General features: G+C 35.5%; 1 long non-coding RNA gene across 1 annotated transcript; it reads right to left on the minus strand.

The window, feature by feature from the left end:
* Positions 1–1,470: 1,470 nt before the first annotated feature.
* On the minus strand, positions 1,471–19,454 carry LOC136794314 (uncharacterized). Its single transcript, XR_010840899.1, has 3 exons — positions 19,289–19,454; positions 18,243–18,401; positions 1,471–1,701 (listed from the first exon to the last, which is right to left on the minus strand). It is a non-coding gene; the product is annotated as an uncharacterized lncRNA (long non-coding RNA).
* Between the last annotated feature and the right edge of the window lie 206 nt (positions 19,455–19,660).

Here is a 19,660-nt window from a genome sequence, read left to right on the forward strand (position 1 = left end):
TATATTTTTAATACGAAAATAATACCTTGACTTCATCTAATCCATCACCAAGTCCTATTGATTCTACCTTTGAAGTATATCTTGAATTTGTACCCTGTTTCCTAACCATTTTACTCCTATTTGAGACTAGCTCTTATCAACCAAATTTTATCAATGATCTCCATGATGGTCTTGTTTTCATTCTCCTCATCTTCCAAACTACCCTCTATGATAATCTGTGTAACACAGATATCTAATCAGATCTTTTCAATGGCTCTATGCCTTTTAAGATGAATTTAATACTCATTAGATTACATACTAAAAATTTCCATTTGGGGACTTTCCTGGTGATCCAGTGGTTAAGACGTTGCCTTCCAATGCAGGGGTTGTGCAGGGGTTATGGCTTTGATCCCTGGTTGGGGAGCTAAGATCCCACATGCCTTGTGGTCAAAAAACCAAAACATAAAACAGAAGCAATATTGTAACAAATTCAGTAAAGACGTTAAAAATGGTCCATATAAAAAAAATCTTTAAAAATATTTTCCATCTCAAACTTGGCATTGTATTTTTCTTGAGTTTCATCAATTTTACTTCTCTATATTCTTCATCCACATAAATTTCATTTGTACCTAAATTTTTGAAATTATCCTTCTACAGTCTTCCACCTTACCAAGTACTTCTCATCTTTTATGACTCAGCTCAAGGTTAACTTTTTCCTGTGGTGTCATCTGTTGACCTTTTTCCACCCCAAAACTCTCTCATGAAATAGTGAAAGGTTGCCCCTCATCTAATGCTGTCATACACGCTACTATCTCAATTATAGCACTTATTATACTGTATTGACATTAGTTGGTTTGCTTGTCTTTCTATGTCACAAAAAAATGATTAACTTCTTAAGATCAGAGATGAAATATAATTCATTATTTATTGTTAGCACTTATGTCTGATAAATTTCAATCGTTCTATAAATGTTTAAATGAATGAATTGATTCGATAGACTCTTCTGAGAAAATATAGTCATTTACACAATACATTCCTACTGTTTTAAATGTGTCCAGTAAATGAGCCTGTAAGAGATTAAACTGCAGTAGGAGTGATGGTCAAGAAATGTGCCATAGAAAACAAAAAAGATTTATTTATTAGAGAACTGACCTATATAAACACTCATGATAAATGATTATAGCCAACACTTATAAGTAACTTAAAATGTGCTAGGTACCATTTTAAGTGTTATATATATTTACTCATTAATTCCTACAAATTATCCTTTGAAGTAGATACTTTTATAATCCTTTTTTGAAGGTAAAGAAATAGAAGCCCAAAGAGGTTAAGTAATTTGCTCAAAGTCACAGCTAATAAGTAGCAATTGCAGGATAAAGCGTATGATTTCCACGAAAACTGTGTGTATTTTTACTATCTCTATATAAATTAAGAACATACCCCACAATTCAGGGAATTCAAAAAAAAAACATTTTATTTCATCTGGTTAACATTCATGGGTCAGAAATCCAGGTGGTGCTCTTCTGGGCAGTTCTGCTTTCTGTGGCTTTGACAAGAGTCATTTACTCTGCACTATTCAGTTGGTAGTTCAGCCATGCTGGCAGCTCCACGAGGGTTCATGCTTCGATCAACCTTCATGTGGCTTCTCTCTGTCCGTGCAGCATATTTCTTTCATCATTGTTGGACTTCTTACATGGAAGTGAGCTTTCAAGCAAGCAAAAGCTTGGGGAAAAAAAACGAAAAACAATTATCTCACATATATGTGTTCATATATATTACGTAGAGAATTTACACAGATTCATATAGACGTATATTTATACATGTTAATCATGTACCTATCTATATACATAATTGTATATATTTAGTTATTTTTAAAGTTTTATACACCTCTCTATTTGCTATATACACACATGCCTATGGTACTGCTATATTTAAAAATGTGAAGTTGGCTTCAATTTTCTATTTAGAGACATTAAATACATTACTAGTATGAATATTGTATGACCTTAAAGGTTTTTTCTTTCAGGGTTCAGTTGTTTAATTTTCAAATGTGTACCACGACGGATTCATATTAATTTGCTAACAGTTCAATGTACAATATAAACGAATAATAGTCTTCAGCAGTATTTCCAATGGTCTTCTTGATAATTTAAAACAAATATTTTGGACAACTTTTTTCTTGTATGACTAAGTCATTATTATTTTTACATCATCTCATGGTCAATCTACAACCTTTCTGGAGAGAAGGGAAAGTGACAATTCTTATCTTCTCACAGTTCACGTGAGTTTGTGTTAGTAGAGTTCATCTTAATCTGAAGTTTCTTTGCAGAACTCTTTTTTTAAGGCACTGGTCCATTTTCTGAGGAATAATTTAGTTAAGACCACGTAACAATATACTTAAAGCTAGTTAGCCAGGGGCACTGGCTGCTACACATATCAGGCTAGAAATGAAGGAAAAAGCAAGGCACCTCTCTTTATCTCTGTGTTCTGGAACTTTCACACTTCCTTCACGGTACTTCACTGATAGTAAATAACATGTCACTCTTTAACATAAGGACTGAACTCAGAGAGGGGACCATACTGAGCCTCACATAAAATATTAGTAAGATTAATTATCTGCTTTATTTTTTGGTAAAAATAAATATAAGGGGTGATTTCTATTTTTGAAAAATAGCCACAATACTTCTTATCCCATAAACACCCAGAACCTTGTCATTCCCCTATCAAAATTCGTAGTCTATTCTTTCTTCCGTTGAGCCTAGCAAAGCACTGTAATTGCCTCAACTAATGGAGTGCTCAGGAATTGAGCTCAGGAAGGCAATCTATGTTCCTCCTAGGGCTTGTTCTCTCTCTCTCTCTCTCTCTCTCTCTCTCTCTCTCTCTCTCTCTCTCTCTCTCAGGGCTGCTTCTTTTTGATCCTACTCACCATGTTGGCAAGCCATGTGTGTATATTCTTCTTGGCAGCCCCAGCCTGAGTCCTGCCTGAGGACATTAACTGCCAGGTGTGTGAGTGAGGCTGGCACATGCCATCCTTTGAGCATCCCCAACTAATGCCATGTAGAGCAGAGACAAGCTGTCCCCATCCAGCTCTGCCTAAATTGCACATTCATGAGCTAAACAAATGACTGTTGTTTTACAGCACTAAGTTTGAGGTAGTCTGTAATGTTATACTTGTTAACGTGAACAAGAAATTAATGTATTTTCCCCACGTTTCAATGGATTGCCTTGCACACAGCACTTTGAAGACAATTAACCCTAGTTATGACTAGAGGAATCAAAATTAATTGAGGTTTGCAGAAAGGGGCGAAAAATACTTTCTCCTATCAAGATTATAAAACATGAGTGACTGTCTCAAGTGGTAGAAGTTCCCATGTACAAAAATATTACTTTGACCCAACTGTCATTCTGCCTGGGCGTCCATCATTATATTATGTCTTGGATAAATATAGTGTTATTCTGTTGAAATAAAGAGGCTAATGGATTAAACTGTTATCATATACAAATAAATTATTTTGTAACCTATTGTTTTTCACTGTGATAATAGGTGAATTGGAAAAAGGGAGGGTATTTTTTAAAGGAGGGATTTATATGTGTGGTTATCTGGTGGGAAAGGATGGATTAGACATACAGAGTTGAGTTGATGCAACTCTGGTAACTTGTAGTGAAGACCAGAAAGATCAAAGATGTGTATAAAAGCTTTGAAAGTAGCCCTGAGGGGCTCCAAAGACAAATTTTATTTCTTAGAAACTTTTGTGTCTGTTCAATGAGTTTTGATTTCAAACATTTTTAAGTTTACCTCTCCTATTCTATCAGTTAAGAACTCATTATTGTTCAATAAAAATTATAGCTATTATGGCATATATGATTTATAGGAGTATAGAAAGGCTTATGTCATTGTTTCCTTACTAGCTCAGTCAGGTTTGTGGGTCTTAGGACTTGGGTATGTCGTGCCAATTAAAAAAAAGCAGGTGGAGGTGAATATTATGAGGCGGTTACACAGTGTAGAGAATGAAAACTGAATCCAAGAGGATATATATGTGGGTTGGAGGTCCCCGAGGCAGTGAATTATGATATGGATTACTTTGCAAATGGTGAACATTTGAGAAATGTAAAAAATAATAGATTCTTTGACTCATGTTTAGTTTGAAGCTGCAATGAACTGTCTCATCTGTGTTGTGTTAAATGTTCGTTGCTGACATCTTTGCTACTGGTAGGTCATTTTTTGGTAGTGAAATGATCAGTTCTTTGACACAGTGGCTGTTAAACAAAAAAATTCAATATACTCTCTCTATCCAAGTAAAGATTCATTTCATTGTAAATGTTGTATTCTTTCAGCATTGTAAACTCCTTCACTAAGTTTATGCCGATGCTGAAATATGATTCCTAATAAATAAGGTGAATACTTTAGAAAAAATAGATTTTTTTCCCTTTCAGATCCTTTTTGACACTTAAATATATTTTATCATATATAAACACTATCTTATTATGTTAGCTAGACAATCCCTTTGTGGCAATTTAATATATAATGAGTTCACAATATAATATACTCTTAATGAAGTGCAATTATATTAAGTTGGTCATAATTTGTGATTTTGCAATTATAAATTATTTGTCTAGTGGATATTTTGATTATTTTCCTATCTCAAGTTTGTCAAAATGGTTAATTCAATGTCTCATGATAACAAATCCCAGTAATTCATAATGAAACCTCAGGTGGTGCAAATTTGCATTATAACAACTCATTTGATTAAGGAGGTTCTATAATTAGAAGAAACACCCCCCCCCCAAGCTTTAATGACTTAATAGTTAATTTCTTTTTTTATGTACTCTTAGAATTCATTTTAGTGATGGTGGCAAAGTCTTAAAGAGATTTTTTAAAAATAGATTTTAGTTTTTAGAGCAGTTTTAGGTTCAAAGAAAAATTGAATAAAGGGTCCAGAGATTTCTCATACACCTTCTGCCCCCCACTTGCACACCCTCCCTGACCATAAACATCACCCACCAGAGTGTTTGTAACAGTCATGAACCTACTATGACATATCATTATCACCCAAAGTCCACAGTTCACTTTAAGGTTCTCTCTCAGTGTTGTATACTCCATTGGTTTTGACAAGTATATAATGGCATGTATTTACTGTTATAGTGTCATACAGAATAGTTTCACTGTCCTAAAAATCCTGTGTTCCACCTATTTATTCCTTCCTGTTTCTTAACCCTTGGCAACAAATGATCTTTGACTCTCTCCATTGTTTTGTTTTTTTCCAGAATGCCATATAGCTGGAATCATACAGTGTGGAGGCTTTTCCATTTGGCTTCTTTCACTTACTAACATGCATTAAGATCCCTCCATGACTTTTCATGGCTTGATAGCTTGTTTCCTTTTAGTACTGAGTAATATTTCATTTTCTGGATCTACTACTGTTTATTTTTCACTTACCTACTCAAGGACATCTTGATTCCTTCCCAGTTTTAGCAATTATGAAAAAGTTGCTATAACCATCTGTGTATAGGTTTTTGTGTGAATGTAAATTTTCAGTGACTTTGGGTAACAGCCAAGGGTCATGACTGCTGGACCATATGGTAAGAGTATGTTTCATTTTATAAAACACTGTCTTCCAAAGTGGCTGTACTATTTTGAATACTCACTGGCAGTGAATGAGAGTTCGTGTTGTTCCACATCCTCGCTAGACTGTTAGTGTTCATTTTTCCCAGTGACTAGTCTTCTCATTGTCTCGACTGTCTTTCACAGAAAAGTAGTTTATAATTTTCGTGAAGTCCAGGTCATCAATTATGTTAACAATTTTATTTATTTATTTATTTATTTATTTTTAACATCTTTATTGGAGTATAACTGTTTTACAATAGTGTCTTAGTTTCTCCTTTACAACAGAGTGAATCAGTTATACATATACATATGTTTCCATTTCTCTTCCCTCTTGTGTCACCCTCCCTCCCACCCTCCCTATCCCACCCCTCTAGGTGGTCACAAAGCACAGAGGTGATCTCCCTGTGCTATGCGGCAGCTTCCCACTAGCTATCTAATTTACTTTTGGTAGTGGGTATATGTCCCTGCCACTCTCTCACATCATCACAGCTTACCCTTCCCCCTCCCCATATCCTCAACTCCATGCTCTAGTGAGTCTGTGTTTTATTCCCGTCCTACCACTAATCTCTTCATGACGTTTTTTTTTTTTTTTTCTTAGAGTCCATATATATGTGTTAGCATACGGTATTTGTTTTTTTCCTTCTGACTTACTTCACTCTGTATGACAGACTCCAAGTCCATCCACCTCATTATAAATAACTCAGTTTCATTTCTTTTTATGGCTGAGTAATATTCCATTGTATATATGTGCCACATCTTCCTTATCCATTCATCTGTTGATGGACACTTAGGTTGCTTCCATGTCCTGGCTATCATAAATAGAGCTGCAATAAACATTTTGGTACATGACTCTTTTTGAATTATGGTTTTCTCAGGGTATATGCCCAGTAGTGGGATTGCTGGGTCATATGGTAGTTCTATTTGTAGTTTTTTAAGGAACCTCCATACTGTTCTGCATAGTGGCTGTATCAATTTACATTCCCACCAACAGTGCAAGAGGGTTCCCTTTTCTCCACACCCTCTCTAGAATTTATTGTTTCTAGAGTTTTTGATGATGGCCAATCTGACCGGTGTGAGATGATATCTCATTGTAGTTTTGATTTGCATTTCTCTAATGATTAATGATGTTGAGCATTCTTTCATGTGTTTGTTGGCAATCTGTATATCTTCTTTGGAGAAATGTCTATTTAGGTCTTCTGCCCATTTTTGGATTGGGTTGTTTGTTTTTTTGTTATTGAGCTGCATGAGTTGCTTATAAATTTTGGAAATTAATCCTTTGTCAGTTGCTTCATTTGCAAATATTTTCTCCCATTCTGAGGGTTGTCTTTTGGTCTTATTTATGGTTTCCTTTGCTGTGCAAAAGCTTTTAAGTTTCATTAGGTCCCATTTGTTTATTTTTGTTTTTATTTCCATTTCTCTAGGAGATGGGTCAAAAAGGATCTTGCTGTGATTTATGTCGTATAGTGTTCTGCCTATGTTTTCCTCTAAGAGTTTGATAGTGTCTGGCCTTACATTTAGGTCTTTAACCCATTTTGAGTTTATCTTTGTGTGTGGTGTTAGGGATTGTTCTAATTTCATACTTTTACATGTAGCTGTCCAGTTTTCCCAGCACCACTTATTGAAGAGGCTGTCTTTTCTCCACTGTATATCCTTCCCTCCTTTATCAAAGATAAGGTGACCATATGTGTGTGGGTTTATCTCTGGGCTCTCTATCCTGTTCCATTGATCTATATTTCTGTTTTTGTGCCAGTACCATATTGTCTTGATTACTGTAGCCTTGTAGTAGAGTCTGAAGTCAGGGAGCCTAATTCCTCCAGCTCCATTTCTCGTTCTCAAGATGGCTTTGGCTATTCGGGGTCTTTTGTGTTTCCATACAAATTGTGAAATTTTTTGTTCTAGTTCTGTAAAAAATGCCAGTGGTAATTTGATAGGGATTGCATTGAATCTGTAGATTGCTTTGGTTAGTAGAGTCATTTTCACAATGTTGATTCTTCCAATCCAAGAACATGGTATATTTCTCCACCTATTTGTATCATCTTTAATTTCTTTCATCAGTGTCTTATAGTTTTCTGCATACAAGTCTTTTGTCTCCTTATGTAGGTTTATTCCTAGATATTTTATTCTTTTTGTTGCAATGGTAAATGGGAGTGTTTTCTTAATTTCACTCTCAGATTTTTCATCATTAGTGTATAAGAATGCCAGAGATTTCTGTGCATTAATTTTGTATCCTGCAACTTTACCAAATTCATTGATTAGCTCTAGTAGTTTTCTGGTAGCATCCTTAGGATTCTCTATGTATAGTATCATGTCATCTGCAAACAGTGACAGCTTTACTTCTTCTTTTCCTATTTGGATTCCTTTTATTTCTTTTTCTTCTCCGATTGCTGTGGCTAGAACTTCCAAAACTATGTTGAATAAGAGTGGTGAGAGTGGGCAACCTTGTCTTGTTCCTGATCTTAGTGGAAATGGTTTCAGTTTTTCACCATTGAGAATGATGCTAGCTGTGGGTTTGTCATATATGGCCTTTATTATGTTGAGGAAAGTTCCCTGTATGCCTACTTTCTGCAAGGTTTTTATCATAAATGAGTGTTGAATTTTGTCAAAAGCTTTCTCTGCATCTATTGAGATGATCATATGGTTTTTCTCCTTCAATTTGTTGATATGGTATATCACGTTGATTGATTTGCGTATATTGAAGAATCCTTGCATTCCTGGGATAAACCCCACTTGATCATGGTGTATGATCCTTTTAATGTGCTGTTGGATTCTGTTTGCTAATATTTTGTTGAGGATTTTTGCATCTATGTTCATCAGTGATATTGGCCTGTAGTTTTCTTTCTTTGTGACGTCTTTGTCTGGTTTTGGTATCAGGGTGATGTTGGCCTCATAGAATGAGTTTGGGAGTGTTCCTCCCTCTGCTATCTGTTGGAAGAGTTTGAGAAGGATAGGTGTTAGCTCTTCTCTAAATGTTTGATAGAATTCGCCTGTGAAGCCATCTGGTCCTGGGCTTTTGTTTGCTGGAAGATTTTTAATCACAGTTTCAATTTCAGTGCTTGTGATTGGTCTGTTCATATTTTCTATTTCTTCCTGGTTCAGTCTCGGCAGGTTGTGCATTTCTAAGAATTTGTCCATTTCTTCCAGGTTGTCCATTTTATTGGCATAGAGTTGCTTGTAGTAATCTCTAATAATCTTTTGTATTTCTGCAGTGTCAGTTTTTACATCTCCTTTTTCATTTCTAATTCTATTGATTTGAGTCTTCTCCCTTTTATTCTTGATGAGTCTGGCTAATGGTTTATCAATTTTATTTATCTTCTCAAAGAACCAGCTTTTAGTTTTATTGATCTTTGCTATTGTTTCCTTCACTTCTTTTTCATTTATTTCTGATCTGATCTTTATGATTTCTTTCCTTCTGCTAAATTTGGGGTTTTTTTGTTCTTCTTTCTCTAATTGCTTTAAGTGCAAATTTAGGTTGTTTATTCGAGATGTTTCCTGTTTCTTAAGGTATGATTGTATTGCTATAAACTTGCCTCTTAGAACTGCTTTTGCTGTATCCCATAGGTTTTGGGTCGTCGTGTCTCCATTGTCATTTGTTTCTAAGTACTTTTTGATTTCCTCTTTGATTTCTTCAGTGATCACTTCGTTATTAAGTAGTGTATTGTTTAGCCTCCATGTGTTTGTATTTTTTACAGATCTTTTCCTGTAATTGATATCTAGTCTCATAGCGTTGTGGTCAGAATAGATACTTGATACGATTTCAATTTTCTTAAATTTGCCAAGGCTAGATTTGTGACCCAAGATATGATCTATCCTGGAGAATGTTCCATGGGCACTTGAGAAAAATGTGTATTCTGTTGTTTTTGGATGGAATGTCCTATAAATATCAAGTAAATCCATCTTGTATAATATATCATTTAAAGGTTGTGTTTCCTTATTTATTTTCATTTTGGATGATCTGTCCATTGGTGACAGTGGGGTGTTAATGTCCCCTACTATAATTGTGTTACTGTTGATTTCCCCTTTTAAGGCTGTTAGTATTTGCCTTATGTATTGAGGTGCTCCTATGTTGGGTGCATAAATATTTACAATTGTTATATCTTCTTCATGGATCGATCCCTTGATCATTATATAGTGTCCTTCTTTGTCTCTTGTAATAGTTTTTATTTTAAAGTCTATTTTGTCTGATATGAGAATTGCTACTCCAGCTTTCTTCTGATTTCCATTTGCATGGAATATCTTTTTCCATCCCCTCACTTTCAGCCTGTAAGTGTCGCTAGGTCTGAAGTGGGTCTCTTGTAGACAGCATATATATGGGTCCTGTTTTTGTATCCAGTCAGCCAGTCTGTGTCTTTTGGTGGGAGCATTTATTCCATTTACATTTAAGGTAATTATTGATATGTGCATTCCTATTACCATTTACTTAATTGTTTCGGGTTGTTCTTGTAGGTCTTTTCCTTCTGTTATGTTTCTTGCTTAGAGAAGTTCCTTTAGCATTTGCTGTAAAGCTGGTTTGGTGGTGCTGAACTCTCTCAGCTTTTGCTTGTCTGTAAAGGTTTTAATTTCTCCATCAAAGCTGAATGAGATCCTTGCTGGGTAGAGTAATCTTGGTTGTAGGTTTTTTTCCTTCATCACTTTAAATATGTCCTGCCACTCCCTTCTGGCTTGTAGAGTTTCTGCTGAAAGATCAGATGTTAACCTTATGGGGATTCCCTTGTGTGTTATTTGTTGTTTTTCCCTTGCTGCTTTTAATATGTTTTCTTTGTATTTAATTTTTGACAGTTTGATTATTATGTGTCTTGGCGTGTTTCTCCTTGGGTTTATCCGGTATGGGACTCTCTGTGCTTCCTGGACTTGATTGACTATTTCCTTTCCTATATTAGGGAAGTTTTCAACTATAATCTCTTCAAATATTTTCTCAGTCCCTTTCTTTTTCTCTTCTTCTTCTGGGACCCTTATGATTCGAAGTTAACATTTTTAGATTGGAAAAAATGTCCCTCATAATTTCCTGTGAAACACATAACTATTAACAAAAAATTCTGTCCCCATCTACTTGATATACTTCCTTTAAGGATGCTGCTTCTACTGCTCTAGTTTGTATTCAGTAATAACATTCTTTCATTTTTCTAAAAGCAAATATACAAGGTGCATCCATGATGTGAGCTCTGTCTGTTGATACGAGTATTCAGAATGAAAACTGGCAGAGAGCTTTAGCTCAGAATATGATATGAAGTGGTGGGATTTTAGTGTAATTTTCTACATTCAGGAAAAATAGTATATCACTTAGAATTCAAATAGAGAAGCCGAACCAGTAGGGGATACACCTTACAAGATGTTTTTCAAAGAATCGGTTTATCTGATTATGGGGCTGGCTAGGCAAGTCTGAAATCTGTAGAGTAGGCTGTCAGGAAGGTCAGGCTGAAGCTTTCAGGCATGGGCTGAAGCTGCTGTTTATCAGTGGAATTTCTTCCTCTTCGCGGAAACCTCAATTCTTCTCTTAAGACCTTTTCAGTTTGCTGAATCAGACCCACACTGATGAACAGATTATTTAGGATAATCTCATATATATGACATTAAAAAAATTACAGAAAATATAAGTATTACAGTCCTCATTTCTGTAATGGGTCACATGGTCATAGATGGTTTTTTAACTATTTGCTTTCACTATCCATTCCATATTTCCTTTATCCTCAGCAAACACCTCAGATAATTGTGGTAATTTGTCTGGTGGTTTGACCAACCCTTTATTCCTGAAGGGTCTGGGACCTTAGTAGTCCTGAACTGACTTAGGTTGTAGTTTTACATTGACTCAGGTCACAAGACGGTTGTACTAAGTGATGTCCTAAGGCATCTCCTGTACTCCAGACATGGTCTTCCTTACTTCCGTTGTGGAGTGGCAGTCCAATTTCTCCGTGGTAATCAGGGTCAGTTACTCCAGCCAGTACATTAAACCCTTTCTTTGCCTCTGAATTAAAAGGCATGAGGAGTCCAAACTGACCTGGTTACAGTTTTAACTTCCAACTCAACCATTGTTGTGTCTCCCGGGAGAGGCATTCATTCATTTAGAACGGAGACCTTTAGACCAGCAGAACCTAAGGTGACCAAGATGGGAAGCAAAAGTTTTCTGGTGGATCAACATTAGCAAGTAGATCACTAGTGGGCTATAATGAGCAGAGACACCTCCATTTCTACCTCTTAATTCCTAGACAACAAATCCTGGTTATGAGAAAAACACCATGTGTTGAATGCTAATTTAGAACATATACCACATCCTGGAGGACATTACCCTAGCCCTGAAAAGTGTTTCCATATAGTTCACACTGTAACTGCATCTTTAAAAGGTTCTTTTTACAAGTCTGTCAAACCAGCTGCTTCAGGATGAACATGGTACGATCAGTGACTTCCATGAGCATAGGCCTATTGTTATACTTCATTTACTATTAGATGAGCTCCTTGACAGGAAGCGATGCTGTGGAATACCGCCATGGTGGACTAGACATGTTTCAATTCCATGGATGATAATTTTGGAAGAAAATTTGCTTATAGGTAAGACAAATCCATATAGAGTCATATCTATTTCAGAAATAAAAAAAATTCCTGCCCTTCCATGATAGAAGCTGTCCAATATGATCAACCCGCCACCAGAGGCCTGGCTGATCACCCCAGGGAATGATGCCATAATGGGGACTCAGTGTTGGTCTCTGCGACTGACAAATATTACAGTATTACAGTGGCTGTAGCCAGATCATCCTTGGTGAATCATATCATCAAGCCTATGTATGAACTCCATCCTTTCCACCATATTTGCTTTGGCCGTTCGCCCTTTGAGCAATGGCAGGGCAGGAATGGTTGGGAAAGTATCTGACTAGCCTCCGCAGACAGGTGATCCTGGTCACCTGATTATTAAAATTCTTCTGTGCTGAAGTCATCCTTTTGTGAGCCTTCACCTGAGAGGTAAATATCTTCATATTTTTGGCTTTCAGAGAGATATATATCCACATACCTCATCCCCAGACCTCCTGTTATCAATTTTCCAATCATTTCCTTCCATATCCTTGAACCATCCATGCAAATAATTGCGTACAGCCCATGGACTTGAATAGACTTGTACCTCTGTCCATTTCTCCTTCCAGGTAAAAGTCACAACCAGGTGTACTGCTCAAAGTTCTGTCCTATCCTTCAGTGCTGTCGCTGAAATGGGTAGTTGTGCACTTAAAAACCAAAATATTTCTGAATTCTCCAGCTTTGTTAGCCAATGTTTAAATTTCTTAAGCCAGACTTTTTAAAGATCTTTTTCTCCCATTGCAGTAAAAGGAGTAAGATCACAATTTTTCCTGATGTGACTTGAGTATTATGCTTTTCTTAGTTAAACCTTCAGTACATAGGATGATCCCATATCATTTATACCAAAATGACTTTTAGAGGAAAAGGTGGAACTATTAATAATTACACAGGACCAAAAGATATAAATTGTGACTGTTCTTGGCAAACCCAGAAGAATAGTTACACTAACCATATTGCAAATACTGGACTAATTAACCTGACTCTACTGCTTCTAGTGAATGTATAAAAAATGAGTGCAATGCCTTCCTAAGACCCTAGCTCTAAGCATGTGTAAGACCTTTACTATGTATGTGATATATTAAAAAAATAAATTGGAGAGGAGAAGCAGCAGGAAATAAAAGTGTGTTTGCTGTAGCATTATTGCTCTCGTTTAATTATTTATTTCTCCCTTTGATTTCCTGGCTTATTTCTTTTTTCACTTCATTAGTTTTTCTCTTCATGCCTGACTAACCTGTCTGTTTTTGTCATTCACAGTGTGCATTGTAAGCTTGCTGGTGGCTATTATTTTTAAATAAACGCACATTTCAAATTTTACATTGGAAATCTGTGGAAAATAGGAGTAAATAATAAAGATAGTGTTTTGTGTAGTACTTTTCTGGAATTAGTATATTGGGAATCTCTGTGTGATTAAAAATCTTAGAAAAACAAAGCTCGGGGATTTATTAACACTTAGTGAAACATACTGTAAAATAATTTTTAAAATTGCAGAGTAGGGTTTTAGAAAGAATGTATTGCCAAATATTTCTTGCTCCATTTCCTAAAATTATTCAAGAAAAAGCAAAACCTTTTGACCTTCTAACTTCTTAATTTTAAAAGGATTCTTTTAATACTGGTTCTTGATTGTAATTTTAAATTAGACCAATACTAAAGGGATTTTTTTTTTCTTTATAATAGTAACTTAAGAGGCCAGGTTGTTTTCTTTACGATGTTAACTTATGATCTTTCTCAGAGCTGGTCAGTAAAATAAAAATTAGAAAATGATTTATTCTTTCCATGGTGCTATATTATAGCAAATACTCTCCTGCTTCATAACTGTTCTTGAAAGTATCATTTCCAATGAAGGCATTTTAGAGAATACCTGGATTTAGGGATCATTTCAGCCACTGTGAAAATTGTCTTTAACCACTCATAATATATAATTATGATTGAAAATTGTATTTAAATGAATATCACTGTTTTTTGAATGATATAAACACTTATATTTTGAGTTTTATTAAGTTAACATAAGTTCTTAAGCACCTCTCTCCTACATGTATGGAAGTAAAATACAGTGTGAGTCTCTATTAGATTTCTCTTATTTTAATAAAAATGTTGTAACTCTTTGATCATTTAAATTAGCACAAGTTCATAAAGAGCCAGATTTTCTACACACAACTAAATGTTGAAGATTGGAAGAGTTAATGTGTTTTTACTACCATTATTGTTTTTAGTTATTATCAATATAATAGTGATGTAATCTTTGTAGACCACTTAAAAGTAACAGCAACAGCATATGAAGTTACAGAATGCACAAGTGAAGATTTTATTTTCCTCACTATACCCCTTCCTAAGCCCAGTCTTCTGAGGCAAACATTGCCCAGAATTTTTCTTTATTTAGTTCTTCAAGTGGGTACATTATATATTTATATTTATATACTTATATCATTGTTTATGAATATATTCATTTTGAACAGGGTTTCTTGGCTCCTTGCATAATTGAGGTTCATTCTCCTCTCTCTTTTTCTCTAGTATTTTCTTAATTTTAGCAATGACATTTTTAGCTTCCTTACCAATTTCTCTTTAACTCAATTTGTTGTAGATATTCATTAATTTATATTATATATTTTTGTAATCTATATATGTATATATTTATAAATCATTTATTTAATCTATATATATTAATCTATATTATATAATTAAGACAAATTTGATTGTTAATTAGACACAGAATTTACTGATTTTGAGCTGACTCTGCAACAATTTCTTATTTCTCTTTTTCCCCAACTTCTACTGCCAATCTCTGCTTTCCAATTTCTGTTTTTTATAGTTTTGTTTACACAGTTCAGGTTTATACCAGTTATAAATGATTCTTTAAAGACGATGGCCCTCTGTTTTATTGATAAGTTGATTCTAAAAATTGGAGAATATATATGTGTCATATTCTAGCATAATCTCCTTTAATTTTTTCTAACATTTCCTGTCTTCTGATTCATATTTAGATGCACCAAAAAAAACACCTCACCATTCTTTTATTGAGATCTTGTTTTTTGTTTGTTTTTTTGTTTGGTTTTGTTTTACAGCAAGATATTTTGAGTCAGTTGAATGTCTGACTTTATTTTGACCTAAAATTTGGCCGACAGTTTTTCTAAGAATGGAGTTAATTCTTAATACTTCAACAGATTATTGTCATCTGGTATATAGGCTGGCTGTAAAAAATGTGATGACAGGCACTTTTCATTTTTTCTTTTCTTTCTCTCTTGGCTTTTATACTCATAGTTTTGAAAATTCAGAAAGGTATTTCTAAATATTGGTGTTATTTTAAAAATTTGCTGTATTGTTGGCGCTCCCTTTCATTCTGGTGATTTTATTTTTTTCTTATTAGTTCCTCTCATCCATTAATTTTTCTTCTTTCTGAAATTTTATTATGCAGATGTTCTACCTCTTGGTTCTATCTCCATGTGTCTCTTTATGTTTCTCTTACACTTTTTATCTCTTGCTGTGCACAGCTGCGTGAAAAGTTTTTCTTTCACTAATAGACGCCTCCAATTTCACTTGCTCTGCTAATTCAGATTAGTCCATCATTTTCATGTTGTTTGATTTCTTCTAGTGTCTGGTGTTAGGATGGTCTGGTTTTATTTAAGACTCTAAGACTGCAGTATTTGTAGCTGGTGTGGATTTTCTCTGCAATTGTGTTGATTTGTTTCCCTTGAATAGGGATGACTCTTTTTGGTATGTGTAGGAATCTTGGACAGACACACATCCCTGCATGAAAAGCAGGAAGGTAGACAGAGTTCCTCAAAATTTCCAAGCAAAGAAAAGTTAATATGCAGGTTACACTTCACTGATGCTGACATAGCTTAAATTTGGTTTGTCCTAGAAAAGATGAGAAACTAAGAAGACAAATTTTTCCCAGGCTTTGTCTTACAAAACAACTTGCCAATAGTTCAGTGAAGAGGAATGCAGGGAAATATGCATCTCTGGCAGTGACAGCAATGTGTGCAAAGGCATAGAGGCAAAGAGAATGTGGAACATGTATGGAGTTGAAGTACCTCAGTGTACAGGAGCAGGGGGTGTGTTCTAGAGTGTTCCACGTAACTAGCTTCAGGGTGGAGCAGAGATTTCTAAACCACATTCAGCCTTTTCCTCCCCTTTTAAATGAACTTCAATTTTTTTTTTTTTTTTTTCCTGTACATGGGCCACATGGGCCTCTCACTGTTGTGGCCTCTCCCGTTGCGGAGCACAGGCTCCGGACACGCAGGCTCAGCGGCCATGGCTCACGGGCCCAGCCGCTCCGCGGCACGTGGGATCTTCCCGGACCGGGGCACGAACCCGTGTCCCCTGCATCGGCAGGCGGACTCTCAACCGCTGCGCCACCAGGGAAGCCCTGGACTTCATTTTTTAAGAGCAGTTTTAGGTTCAAAGAAAAACTGAGCAGAAAGTACAGAGAGTTCTCATATATACCCCGTCTCCATATGAGCACAGCCTCCGTACTATCAACATCCCTCCTTAGAGTGATGTTACAATTGAACCTACACTGACACATCATTATCATCCAAAGCCCATAGTTTACATTAGGGTTCACTCTTGATGTTGAACAGTCTATGGGTTTTAAGAAGTATATAGCAGCACGTATCCAGAATTGTAGTATCATACAAAATAGTTTCATTATCCTAAAAATCTGCTTTGCTCTGGCTATTAACTTCTCCCTCCCCATAGCCCCTGCGCTAATCTTTTTACTGTCTCAGTAGTTTTGTCTTCTCCAGAATGTCAAATATTTGGAATCGTATGTTTTATATTGGCTTCTTTCACTTAATAACATGAGTAATATGTATTTAAGGGTCCTCCATTATGGCTTACTAGCTCATTTATTATTAGCACTGAATAATACCCCACTGTCTGGGTGTACCACAGTTTATTTGTCTATTCACCTAGTGAAGAATATCTTGGTTGATTCCTAGTTTTGGTGATGAGAAATAAAGCTGATATGAAAATCCACGCACGGGCTTTTTGTGGACATTTTTTTTTTTCTTTTAAGTCAGAAACAACCCATTATTTTCAGAAAGTGCTGAGTTTTGGTGATTTTTTTGTTGTGCAGGCAGAAATAATTACCTCTACTATTACAACTGACCATTAATTATGTTGAAAAATCTTTCCTAGGTACCTCAGTTTTACTAAGGATTTCAATCTTACCAACTAACTAAATCTCCAACATACAGGAACTTGATAATCATAGAGTTTTCTAATTATAAAATTCAATCATTTTATAAATTACCAAATTAAATAACTGCATTAGCAAAAGGTTTCTGAGATACAATAAAAACAAACTGTATGTAATTATTGTTTATAAACTGGACTATAAGATGGCCTCTACTCACCAAGTGGGTGGTTTGGATTCAGTTGAATTGACTTATTTTTATTGTAATAATACAAAAAGTTATATATTTGTGTGTGTGTGTGTGTGAAAATGTTCAGTAAGGTATGAGAACAGAACTTAAAAAAATACATTAGAAAATTATGCCAGTTACCAAACATAAAACATGAAGTTGTATGACCTTCTACATTTGTAATGTAGCGAGTATCATTTATTTTGATAGCTGCTCCATATTCAAAAATTTAAACTCCTTCAGTAGTGTCAGGCATTGTGCTTGATGTTAGAATATAAGGATGAAAAACCTTGGACTTTGCCTTCAAGTAATTCAATCTTGTCGGGAAAGCCCATATAAGCAAAAAACACGGTGCTTGGTTACAAGGGCATCAATAAATGTCTTAAACATATTACAGCAACAGCACAGAGGAGAAATACAGGGTTACCAAGTGTATAATTCGTTCTAGTGATTGCAAGGCCAGGTGAAGATTCAAGGAAGCTAGGATATCTGATGAAAGGTTTGAATGATGAGAAGTAAAGGTCTTACATCCATAAGTATTTACAATTTAAGACATTACAACTTGCATGCTTATCTTGCCAAACCTTCCTAATATACACAGATAGATATTTTATTTATCAGGTGGATAAAATTATGAAGTTTTTGAGAAATGTACAATTTATAGCTGATATCTTTGGAATAGCAGTGTCTTCAAAATACCAACTAAGCAGAAGTACATGCTCCAGTTTCAATAATACCTGTAATAGCCTCTCCGATGGCTTGCTTCTCCATTTCTGATAATATGCCTTTAAAAACAATGTCCTTTAGGGTTCAGTGGACCGTGAAATAGTCTCTGCTGAAGTAACCCTGGTGCCAGCACTGAGACAAACATTCATTTTGGCTGTCAGCTAAAAGAACTTGGAAGAAATGAAGCACATTTATTATGTACTGATATATTCTGACTAGATAATCCTTTTTAGTTGGAGGCATTATAAAAGCAAGTGCAGATTACTGTTGGCAAAATAGTAAAAAATAAAATTCAGTTGAGCTGCAAAAGTTGTGCCTCCAATTTCACAGCTGGGTAATTTTCTTTATAAATTTCTATTAAAAATTTTGCTGAGAATTAATATATTATTAAATAAACAATTTATAAAATAGTAAAGTCAGATGAATCAATAGACCTGCAGAATGATAACTTTTTTACATTTTAAAAATTTGATGCTTTTTTCATTGTTACAGGACCAGTGGTTCAGTTAAGTAACTCTACTAATAAGAACTGGCCTTATTATTAGCATGAAAATGTAGTTATAGTAGAATTTTTATAAACCTTTCTATTTTAGGAAATGATAAATAATATCCTTTGTGTTTATAACTGTGGAAAATTAATCTTAAATATTGGCTTCTTCATATTCTGAAATATTAAAATAAGGTGGTTCCTGTTTAGCCATAACCTTAAAAAAGTGGTAGCAAATATTTCTAGAAGGTAAATAAAACAAGATTAAATTACCTTTCAAGAGTAAAGAATAGGTATCTTAAACATGGTTACAGCAACAGGTTGACCTGTCTCTTTCAAAGGAAAGAGACACATTTAATTGTATTTTGCACCGTTAAGAGGTCCCTTAGACCAGAGGTCCCCCAACCTTTTTGGCACCAGGGACCAGTTTCGTGGAAGACAGTTTTTCCACTGACGGGGGGGCGGGGTGGGGGATGGTTTCAGGATGATTCAAGCACATTACGTTTATTGTGCACTTTATTTCTATTATCATTACATTGTAATATATAGTGAAATAATTATACCACTCACCATAACGCAGAATCAGTGGGAGCCCTGAGCTTGTTTTCAGTTGCTACTCACTGATAGGGTATTGATACGAGTCTGCAAGCAGTTGATTTATTATGGTCTCTGGGCAGTCAGACCTCTCTGCTAATGATGATCTGTTTTTGCAGCCGCTCCCCAGCGCTAGCATCACTGCCTCAGCTCCACCTCAGATCATCAGGCATTAGATTCTCATAAGAAGCCTGCAACCAAGATCCCTCGCATGCACAGTTCACAGTAGGGTTCCATCTCCTAAGAGAATCTAACGCCGCCGATCTGACAGGAGGTGGAGCCCAGGCGGTAATGCGAGCGACGGGGAACGCCTGTAAATACAGATGAAGCTTCGTTCGCTCACCTGCC

The sequence above is a fragment of the Kogia breviceps genome, chromosome 5 (assembly GCF_026419965.1).
Source record: "Kogia breviceps isolate mKogBre1 chromosome 5, mKogBre1 haplotype 1, whole genome shotgun sequence".
In the NCBI taxonomy this organism is placed as follows: Eukaryota; Metazoa; Chordata; class Mammalia; order Artiodactyla; family Physeteridae; genus Kogia; species Kogia breviceps.